We start from the raw sequence: 11759 nt of genomic DNA, 5'->3' as shown, positions 1-11759 counted from the left end.
TAAATTGCTCGACCGGCAATGAAGTACATTGGAAGTGTAGTCACTGCTGTAAAGAAACATGGCAGTCAATTTGTGCACTGCAAGCTTCCACACATAACAATGAACAAACACCCCTGTTTTGAAGGATAAATATTGGCTAGATTTCTAGTGAAAACTCCATTGCCCACTTGAAAGAATGCAAGGGAGCTTTTGTTCTTTAAATGAGATGGTAGATGGGGTCTTGGTTTAACCACTCATCTGAAAGACGGTATTTTTGATTGCAAAGCCCTCACTCTGCTTTTTGTAGAAAAGTCTTCCTTAAAGTAGAACCACTGTGTGACAGATTCATTTGATTAGAGAAGCACTGTGGCACAATGGTTTGCTCTGCTGCCTTACAGCGCCAGGGACATAGAACATAGAACACTACAGCACAAACAGGCCCTTCGGCCCACGAGTTGCGCCGATCACATCAACACCTATCTATAACCCCCAATCCCATAAAACCCCATATACTCATCCAGAAGTCTTTTAAAAGACCCCAGCGAGTTCGCCTCCACCACCACTGACGGCAGCCGATTCCATTCACTCACCACCCTCTGAGTGAAAAACTTACCCCTAACATCACTTCTGTACTTTCCTCCCTGCATCTTAAACTTGTGTCCTCTCGTAGCGACCATTTCAACCCGGGGAAATAGCCTCTGAGAATCCACCCTATCTATTCCTCTCAACATTTTATAAACCTCTATCAGGTCGCCTCTCAACCTACGTCTCTCCAGGGAAAAGAGACCCAGTTCCCTCAACCTAACTTCATAAGGCATGCCTCCCAGTCCAGGCAACATCCTTGTAAATCTCCTCTGACATGGGTTTGATTCCCAGCTTAGGTCACTGAGGAATCTGCACTTTCTCCTTGTGTCTGTGGGGTGCTTCCTCCAGGTGCTCCACTTTCCTCCTCCTGTCTGAAAGACATGCTAGTTAGATGCATTGGCCATGCTAAATTCTCCTGCCGTGTACCTGAACAGATGCCAGAGTGTGGCGACTAGGGGATTTTCACACAAAAAAAGGGGTGGCACAATGGTTAGCACTGTTGCTTCAAATGCCAGGAACCTGGCTTCAATTCCGGCTTTGGTCTGCATGGAGTCTGCACGTTCTCCCCATGTCTGTGTGGGTTTCTGCCAGGTGCTCTGGGTTCCTCCCTCAGTCCAACGATGTGCAGGTTATGTTGATTGGCCACGCTAAATTGCCTCTGTCGAGGGATTAGGAGGGTAAATATTTGCTGTTGCGGGAATAGGACTTGGGTGGGATTGTTGGTGTGGGGTTGATGGGCCAAATGGCTGTCACTTGCACTGTAGATTCTATGATTCTATATCCTGAAGGAGCTGTATGAGCTGACAAATCCACTAAATTTCCAAACACTAGTGATTAGGAAATTGATTTAATACATGTGCATGTTCATTGGGAAAAAATGTACATATTTTCAAGAGGTGTTAAGACCCTGATAACTACAAGGATATTGGTCTTAACTGGTAAGTTATAGAACTGATTCATCAGAAGCAACATGAATTAGAAGAGCAAGGAGCAGCAACAATCACAGTATGTGGCAATTTTCAATTCTTCACCGACTTCATTATGACCTGCAAATTCCTCACCAACCTAGCTGTGAAACTCAAACAACTGCTGTTGCACCAATTTACCTCCGTTTTCCTCACTTCCAACAATATTACCCAGTTGTTGAGATCACCTACAGTACAGATGGGGAAACTGTTTCACCTACACCACTCTCAATCTATAACCTCTCCAATCTCTGTCATGGACCTTCAGTGTGTAAATGATGCTATGTGTGTACTCAAACTGAGCCCTGGGTCATTGTCAACTCAGAAGCATATGAGGAAATGGGCCTTTCAATAAACATCCAAAAAAAAAATTGGTTTCAAAACCAGCTTCCCACAGTGATCCACCTTCCTCAAATAAAATCCAGATTCTGGAAAACAGGGGCCATTTTCTTTGTATCTTGGGAGCCTCTTCTCAATGAACAGGAACACAAACATAGACAATGTAGTTCTTCTTCACCTCGAGCTCCAATTCTGCCTTCAGCCAACAGAAGAAAATAATATCTTGAATATTAGGATTTCAAACTCAAGGCATTCAAATCATAGAATCTCTACAGTGCAGAAGGAGGCCCATTGAGTGGGCACGGATTCTCTAACACGGGTCTCCAAATTATGGCCCGCAGCAGGCTACATCTGGCCTGCAGCCAGTGGGACGGGACAGGATTCCCATGTCCGGAACCTCGCTGCTGACTCAGGACCCGGACACGGACAGAAGTCGCAGGCCAGATTTTTGCTGCTGCTGCTGTTCCATGCAATGTCAGATGGACCTATGGGAATCCCTGCCATCTTTACCAGCTTATTGTCCAATCAGAGTCATCCTGTGACTAACAGTTCATTAAAAGAATCAGCAATTGAGACATCTGTTGTCCAATTGTCGCTCTGCGTTGACTGAGTGACAGCTGCTTTATCCAATCTGTAAGCTCCATCTGCCTGGACTAAGCGAGAACGATAACGGCGGCAGTTCAGACCAATTGTAGAGCGATGTGCTCGGTGTAACACCCACCTTGTGATTGACATCTGCCGCAGTCAATTGCCATGTGCTGCTGTAACGCAGTCACCAACTACAATGAATTTAAAATTATTTGGTGCCTTTTTTAGAAAAATAACTATTATAAAAGTAAGCCCCTAACTTTAGAACGATTGTTTTCTTTGGCCCGCGAAAATGTGTAAAATATACGATGTGCCCTTCATACCGATAAGTTTCTAACAGAACATCTTACCCAGGCACCCCCCTCCCCAACACACTGATCGCCCTCAATACTAAGGTCATGGTTTACCATGCAATTATGATCTTGGTGCCCTATATGCTTTGGAATCTTAGAGCAGGCACCTCCAATGCAGAAGTACCACTAGTTATGCCTTTGCAAGATCCTCCAATTCCAGTGGTAAGGAAGGCAGTTCAGCAGCAGTATCCTCTCTCCCAAGCCAACTTGTCCAGCACTGAGACACTAATCACTCTAATATAGGTCCATTGGACAAGGCATGTTGTCCATATTGCTAGACCCAGACTCTCAAAGCAAATGCTTTAATCAGCTGACGAAAGGTCATCCAGATTGAAACTCTGGACTTCTCTCCACAGATGCTGTCAGAGCTATTGAGATTTTCCAGCATTTTCTGTTTTTGTTTCAGAATCCAGGCAGCTTGCTTTTTGCTTTAATCAGCACTCAGTTGTGTCAGGAGACTCCCAGGAGTTCAGTGGAAACCCTTTAAGGATGTCCTCAAAGCCTCCCTGAAGAGATCAAACATCCCCGTCAAAGGAATCCCTGGCTTGTGACCAACCGAATTGGTGAAGGCTCATGGGGGCAGGCACTGAACACACGGAGTAATGTTGGGAACATGCCGAAGCAAAAGTGTCATAGGGAGGTGCACAAGCCTCTAAATAATCAACCAGCCACCCTTCAAGCATCATGGGGCAGAGTCTGCAGATTACCCACTGGACCTATCAGCCACCACCAAACCCACTGAATCGGAATAGAAACAAATCATCCTCAATCCCAAAGGACTGCCCAAGAGAAAAAGAGATAAACTATGTAACAAAATTTGAGGTACTGGATTTGATATGACTAACTGTGAATGTGAGCAAATGGTTGAGGGACTAGATAACTCACCTGGTTTACTGGAGTTCTTCTGGAAGAGAGCCTATCATTACTTACTGCCCTTGTCTACAGATAATTCCAATCCTACAATATGTGACTGTTCCTCAACGGCCTCCGGAATTGTGTGGAAATGCTGGTGTTGGATTGGGGTGGACAAGATGAAAGGTCACATGACACCAGGTTATAAGTCTACACTGTCTGCCCTTATCCTTTGACACTCATGTTTACCTGTTAGTGTCGAGCTGTCGTCACTCTGCCTATGTATTCTGTGCTGCACACCTCGCTCCACTTCACCTGACGAAGCAGCAGCACTCCAAAAGCTTCTGATTTCAAATAAACCTGTTGGACTACAAGCTGGTGTCATGTGACCTCTGAATCCAATCAATTGTTAATTCGAAGAGAAGCATTGATGTGTTGGATCAAAGCAAGATTTGAGTAATCGAAACATCAACTCTGCAAAGCCATCCTCACCATCTGAAGGCTGATAGCCTTGCTGGATGTTCACATTTGGATTCTGTGAATCTCCTCTGATTTCTGTTGTTAAATCCATTTTTCTAACCTAGCAATAGACTCTTTGGCCAGGATTTTACGACTTCGCTGCCCATGGCCAACAGAGAATTCTGTTCTGCGAGCCTCACCCACCCCAGCCTTTGACTCAACTTTAACTTTGATAGCCTTTGATAAAGGATTTAACAGGCACCTGAGCATTTAACAGAGTAAGTGGCGGCAGCTTTGAATCCAAATATGTGTATGTGACACCAATCTCACATCAAAATGCTTGATTTCTTACTTGCAGGAGTATCCCAGTACTTGATTGTAACAAACCATTTGGGATCCATTTCTTAGACTGCTATCACCTGGTTCATTTCTTATCTATCTCACCATAGCCAGAGAATCACATACAAATTGCTTTGCTATCAGCTCCCACAACTTTATCTCAGTGTTCCCAGGATCAAATCTTCGAGCCCTCCCATTTTTCATCCACACACTACCCTTGAAGGCATGGCGTTAGTTTTAACATGTAAGTTGACAATACCCAAGTCTAACTCACCATCACCCCTCTCAACTCCTCCACTGCTGCTAAACTATCAGACTGCTTATCCAACATCCAGTACTGGATGAACAGAAACTCTCTCCAATTAAATACTGGGAAGGTTGATGGCATTGTTTTGGCACCCATCACAATCTCTGTTCCCTAACTATATGACTTCATCCCTTTCCCTGGCAAAAGTCTGAGATCCAGCCTATCTGTTCACAACTTTGAACACATTTAATCCCAAGATAAGCTTCCAACCTCATATTTGTGTCATCTCTGTTTCCACCTCCATAACATCACTTGACTTCACCCCTGTTTCAGCACATTTGCTGTTTATACCTTCATCCATTCCTTTGTTACCTCTAGACTCGATGATCCCAACACATTCCTGGCTGATTTCCTACCTTTCACTCTCTGTAAATTTGAGGTCATCCTAAACTTGTAGGAAGTCCCATTCTCCTATCACCCCTGTGCTTGCTGACCTTCATTAGCTCCCATTTGAGCAACATCTTGATTTTTAAACTCTCATTCTTGCTTTCAACTCCCTCCATGGCCTAGCCCTTCCTTATCTCTTGTCCCCTCCAATGACATAACCCTCCAAGCTCTCTACACTCTAATTCTGGCCTCTTGTGCATTCTCAATCATTGTTCCAAATTGGTGGCCATGCTTTCAGTTGCCTTGGCCCCAAGGTCTGGGATTCCTGACCTATACTTTTCCACTGCCTCTCGACCTCAGTTGCCTCCCTTAAGACATTTCTTCAAACCAGATCTTTGACCAAGATTTTGGTCACCTGTCCTAATATCTCCTTAGGTCAGCCTCGTACTATGTTTATATAATGCTCCTGCAAAGCCCTTTAGGATGTCTCATTACCTTAAAAATGCTGCATGAATATAAGTTGTTTAAACGTCCATCGCCATTTCCACAGTGATGGATAATAAATTCCATCTTTTCCAGGGATGTGCACATTTCAAGAATACATTTATAAAACGTGAAAAATTGTGTGAAGCACTGAGCTTATTATAAAAGGTGAAAAGTGAAAAGTATTTTTTTAAAAAAGGTAATCGACAACAATGACTTTGTGTGAACAAAGGTAGCTAATTGGAACCAAGAGCTGAGATGAAAACATCCCAAAAGTATTCTGTAACATTCCCCAATGATTATGTTTCTTTAAGAATGTTCTATCCTTCCAGAATGCGGTACATAATTAACATTTTTAAAAATGTGGCAGCATGTATTTTTTATTCATTTGTGGAACATGAGCGTTGCTGGCTGGCCAGCATTCATTGTCTGCCCCTAGTTGCCCCTACTGAGTGACTTGCTAGGCCATTCCAGAAGGCAGTTGAGAGTCAACCATGATGCTGAGGCTCTGGAGTCACATGTAGACCAGACCAGATAAGGACAGCAGATTTCCTTCCCTAAAGGACATTAGTGAACCAGATGATTTTTTTCCCCTCAATCAACAATGGTTTCATGGTCATCTATAGATTCTTAATTCCAGATAGTTTTGTTTTTAATTGAATTCAAACTTAACCATCTGCTGTGCTGGGATCTGAACCCAGGTCCCCAGAACATTAGCTGAGTTTCTGGATTAATAGTCTAGCGATAATACCACTAGGCCATCACTTCCCCTAAGTTATGTATTTATTGCCCTTCTCTAGCTGCCCTGACAGTAAGGCCATATAATGTGGGATTGGTATCATACGTTGCAAGGCAAACCAGGTAGGAGTGATAGATTTCTTTCCTTGAAGGAAGCCCGTGATTGTTAACAATCTGAAAGCTTTCATCAAGTTTTCTGCTGCTAACCCATAAACCATCATATTATTTAATTCAACTTCACAACAATGATAGGATTTAAACCCTTAACCTCAGGGTAGTCTAGTCACATAATAATCAGTTATTATACTGTAAAAATGGAACAATTTCAACTTTTAACCTCTGTACTCTATACAAGGTCTCCATTAAACCCAGGCATTACAGCTAAATTCAAATTAGTTACAACAGGCAGTAACTAAGAAACAAATAGCTAGACTTGTTGTAACATGAAATGAAATGATTTACCTGGGAACAGTTAAAGATTGTTCTGGGATTTTAAAAAACGATGACTAAGTGAGACGGAGTAACAGCAAGAGTCAATAATCATGTACATTGCTAAGACAGAGGCAAAAGGAATAACAGCGAGAGTTGATCAGAGTGTTAAATTGCAGGAGAGAGCGACAGGAAATAAAGCAGGAGATGCTAAGAGAAATTGCTGACAGTGGGAGGTAACAAAGCAGGAGACAAGAGGATAACTTACTGCAAAGGCGAGAGGAAATGTCATCTGGCGTTCTTCAATGTTTTATCAAAATCTTTCTTAATTTCTCAGCTGCTTCTTCAAAATTTGCATCATCTCTGTACCACTGAGTTCTTCAGACTTTCTCCCATTTATCAATATACTGCTTCTCTGCTCTTCCTGCCAAAGTGGATATGTTTACATTTTCCCACACTACACACCCATCTGCCAAATTTGTGCCCACCCATTTAGCCTATTCCTAGCCCTCTGTAGACTCTTCTCTTGACAACTCACTTTCCTTGCTATCTTGGTGCTATAGACAAACTTAGCTACCAAATATTTGGTTCCTCTCTCCAAGTTATTAATATAGATTGTAAATAGTTGAGGCCCCAGCATTGATTCCTGTGGTACTCCACTCATGAAACCTTGCCAGCCTGAAAAAGACTCATTTATACATACTCTTGTTACTGTTAGCTAACCAATCCTCTCTCCATGCTAATATGTTATCCCCTACACCAGGAGGTCTGGGTTTTTACAAATTTCATTCTTATTTACAAGTCCCTCCAAGGCCGTGCCCCTCCCATCTGTAATCTACTCCAATCCCATAAGCATTGGAAATCTATGTGCTTCTCCAATTCTGACCTCTTGAATATTCCTGATTTTAATCTTTCCACCATTATTAGCTGTGACTTTGCTGAGGCCCTCCTAAGCTCTGGACTTCCACCCTCTCCTTCCTTATTCAAGACGCTCCTTAATATCTACACCTTTGGCTAAGTTTCTTGTCCTCTGCCCAAATATCTCCTGACATGGTTTGGTGTCAGTTTCTGTTTGATATCTTCCTATGAGGTAGCTTGAGATGTTTCACTGTGTTAAAGGCACTACCTGCTTACAAGTTGTTGTTGGAGAGTCACTTATGTTTATGGCATGGAAGGATGCCATTCAGCCCATCAAGTGCCTATGTGAAGCAATCCAGTCAGTCCCAAACCTGTGCTCAACCCCCACAGCTTTACAGCATTATTTCCTTCAGATGCTCATCCTTTTGAAATCATTGGTTGTTTCTGCTTCCACCATCCACATGGACAGGAAATCCAAGTCTTTAACATTCGATGCAAAAAAAACTTTCACTCATGAGCCCCCATATCTCTCACCCGAAACCATCTATTCCTTGTACTATCAGCAAATGGGAACCTCTTTTCCTTGTACATCTTATCCAATCTGTCTTAATCATGAGGGTATTGTTAACAATATCAACTGAGAGAGGAGAGAAACTTGGCAAAGATATAAATTAAGGAGTGAACCTGAGAGGACATTTGGCCAGGGGATACAACCATGCACACACATTCAAAATTATGTCGAAGTAGAAACAGTATCAGTGTTGGATTATGTAGATGGGTGAAGGCTGTGTGTGCATCTGTGTTTCCACTACCTCTGTGTATCTGCAAATGCTTTTGTAAACACAAAAGCAAAATACAGTGGATGCTGGAAATCTGAAATTAAAACAGAAAATGCTGGGAGTACACTTCTGTGAAGGTGTCTAGCTGTGTACATATCAGTAAGTAAGGTTTACACTGACGCACAACAGTGGTAATGTCACGGGCATGTCTTTTGGATAATATGGTAAACTGAGGCATTTTCCACTGTGTCAGTTGGATGTAATTTGATGACTTGTGTGAAAGACTAGCAGTGGACGTTTCCCAACTTCCTGAACAATATTTACCCCTCAACCAACAGCACAAAAACAGATTTTCAGGTCATTACTTCATTGTATTTTTATGGGCTTGCTGTGTATAAATTGGCTGCCGCATTTACTACATTACAATGACTACACTTCAAAGGCACCTCATTGTCTGTGAGCCACCTTTGAAGTACTTCCAACATTGGCAAATGTAGCAGCCAAGTTGTGCACCGCAAGGTCCCATCAACTACAAAGGGATAATAATTCTTTAATGTATTCTAACAAAATTGATTGAGAGATAGATCTTATTCAGGATGTTGAGAGAATTTCTCTGCTCATCTTAAAATTGTATTCTGCTATTTTACATTTACCTGGGGTCTCAGTTTAATGTAAGGCAGTTCTCTCAGTACTCCATTGGAGTGTCTGTATAGATTACATGCTCAAGTCTGCAAAGTGAGACTTAAACCCACATCTTTGACGCTTAAGCACAAATGCAACCACTCAGCTAAGGCTAAAATTCTCACTATGTACATGATAATTACAAGATGATAGAGCTTCGGATATTGGGCTGAAACATCATGGTGGGACTACCATTGTGCATGGACTGCAGTGGTTTATGGAGAAGCTCAGTTATCATCTTCTCATGGCAATCAAGAGTAGGAAACCAAATGTGAGTCTTTATCGCCACTTCCTAATATAGGGCAACAAAAAGGTAGGAAGGTGGAATGGAGGACAACGAAGGGGTAGGGAAGTGGAGGCAAAAGGTCCTGAAACGTTCAAGAGGCAGTGAGCCATTATGCTAGCGCTGATCATAAACTTGAATATATTTGGGAATGGGCAGATAGATTGCAGATGAAGTTAAATACAAAGAAATGCAAAGTGACTCACAAGTGAATAAAAAGTCTCCATAAAGGAAGTATTATTTAAATGGCAGCAAAGTAATAAGCCTGAAAAATGAGAGCAAAAATGGTGATCAACAATAAATTGAAGTTATCACACAAAACGCTCAGTGGCACTGAGCAAAGCAAATCAAATGTTGGGACATGTTAAATTGTCAATATTGAGCTAAAAAGGTGAGCTAATCCTTTATAAACATCATGTATATGTACTTTATAAATCATTGTGCAACTACATTTACAATAGTGTGTACAGTTCTGGTTCTTACAGTACTAAAAGGGCATTACAGTTAGTAAAAGGATACAGAACATAGGACATAGAAAAACGATAGCACAAACAGGCCCTTCGACCCACAAGTTGCGCCAAACATATCCCTACCACTAGGCTTACCTGTAACTCTCTATCTTATTTAGTCCCATGTACTCATCCAAAAGTCTCTTAAAAGACCCTATCAAATCAGCCTCCACCACGACTGCCAGCAGCCGATTCCACGCACCCACCACTCTCTGAGTGAAAAACTTACCCCTGACATCTCCTCTGTACCTAATCCCCAACACCCTAAACCTGTGTCCGCTTGTGGCAGCCATTTCAGCCCTGGGAAAAAGCCTCTGAGAATCCACTCTATCAATACCTCTCAACATCTTATACACCTCTATTAGATCACCTCTCATCCTTCATCTCTCAAAGGAGAAAAGACCAAGCTCTCTCAACCTATCCTCATAAGGCATGCCACCCAATCTAGGCAACATCCTTGTAAATCTCTGCACCCTTCCAATAGTTTCCACATCCTTCCTGTAATGAGGCAACCAGAACTGCGCACAATGCTCCAAGTGGGGTCTGACCAGGGTCTTATGCAGCTGCAGCATTACCTCCTGACTCCTAAACTCAATTCCTTGAAGAGAGAAACCAGTGTGATTGAGGGGATGGATATAAAAATTGGGCATGTTTTAATTGGGAAATGATGAATGATGTGATTCCCATTTTTATCTTTCTAAAGGGACTGGGTAATATATGCATGACAAGCTGTTCCACCTTGTTCACAACCATGGGAAACAACTTGCTTCTGAAGAGGGAAGTTCAAAACTAATCTATGGAAACAGCAGTGCAGCGAATATAAATCTATAAAAAGTTTCATCGATATAGCAATTTTCACACTATCAGACATCTCAGAGCACTTTACAGCCAATGAAGAACTTTACAAGTATAGTTACTATTGTATGGTAGGAATAATGTCGAGGTATCGGGCTCTAACTTCGGAAATCCAGGGCATTGTTTTCGGGCATAACAAAATGCACTGTGGAATTCCCTTCGGAGGTTCCCAGTTAAGCTTTGCAACGCAATTGCCCAAATGTGCAAACTTATGCTGGGCAAATCCTTGCACTGGGAACCGTTGAGAAATGCAATTTAAATTGTAAACCTTTGGACAGTTTCCACTGTGTTACAGCAATATGTATTCAGGGGAAGTTAGAAGAATTAAAACCTCTTCTAACTTCCAGATAACTATCGCACAGGAACACAACAACTTCCCACAGGACTCCCTCCATACACACAAACCGCAGGGAACCCCCTCAGCACCCCCACGGGACTATTCAACATCCAATCACCCCCCAGAGCCTTGCCCCAACACCCGTCACAGGAATTCCCCATCCCCCAATGCCCCAAGGTCTACCTCCAGTCTCCCAAGTATCGCCCCACAACAGTACTCCCTCTATCCCACATGGGAGTAAACTCCCCCTGAAATTCCCAACCGCCCTGCCACCCCGAGGCACGGCCTGACCTGACACCCACTGCCCCCCTCCCCGTCTAATACAGTGGCCCAACCCAATTGACAGAAGCCAACATGACATCCTCCGCACAAGACCTGACACCCACTCTGCAGATGCTTGATCCTATCTCCCCTCATAACCCCCCCACCCACCTCAAAGACCAATACCCAAACCCCAGAGCCCAAATGCCTCCCCCAAGACCTGGTCTCCCCCATCCAAGGATCCCCCCACCCACCAACCCCCGCCAAACCCCTCACTGAAGACCAAACCTAATCCTCCCTGAGGCCTGAACTCCACCCCTGAAAAGCCAATGACATGAGTCCTCTGCACCCCCACCAACCCTTCCCTCAAGTCCTGAACATCCCAACCACCTAATACACAATTCCTCACCCAAGCTCCAAGCCCAAACCCCATCCTCTGAGGCTCAAAAGCCC

Source organism: Carcharhinus amblyrhynchos, chromosome 8, assembly GCF_965287045.1.
Source record: "Carcharhinus amblyrhynchos chromosome 8, sCarAmb.v2.hapA, whole genome shotgun sequence".
NCBI lineage: Eukaryota > Metazoa > Chordata > Chondrichthyes > Carcharhiniformes > Carcharhinidae > Carcharhinus > Carcharhinus amblyrhynchos.
The sequence above is the reverse complement of the archived record's forward strand: the minus strand, read 5'-3'. Positions refer to the sequence as shown.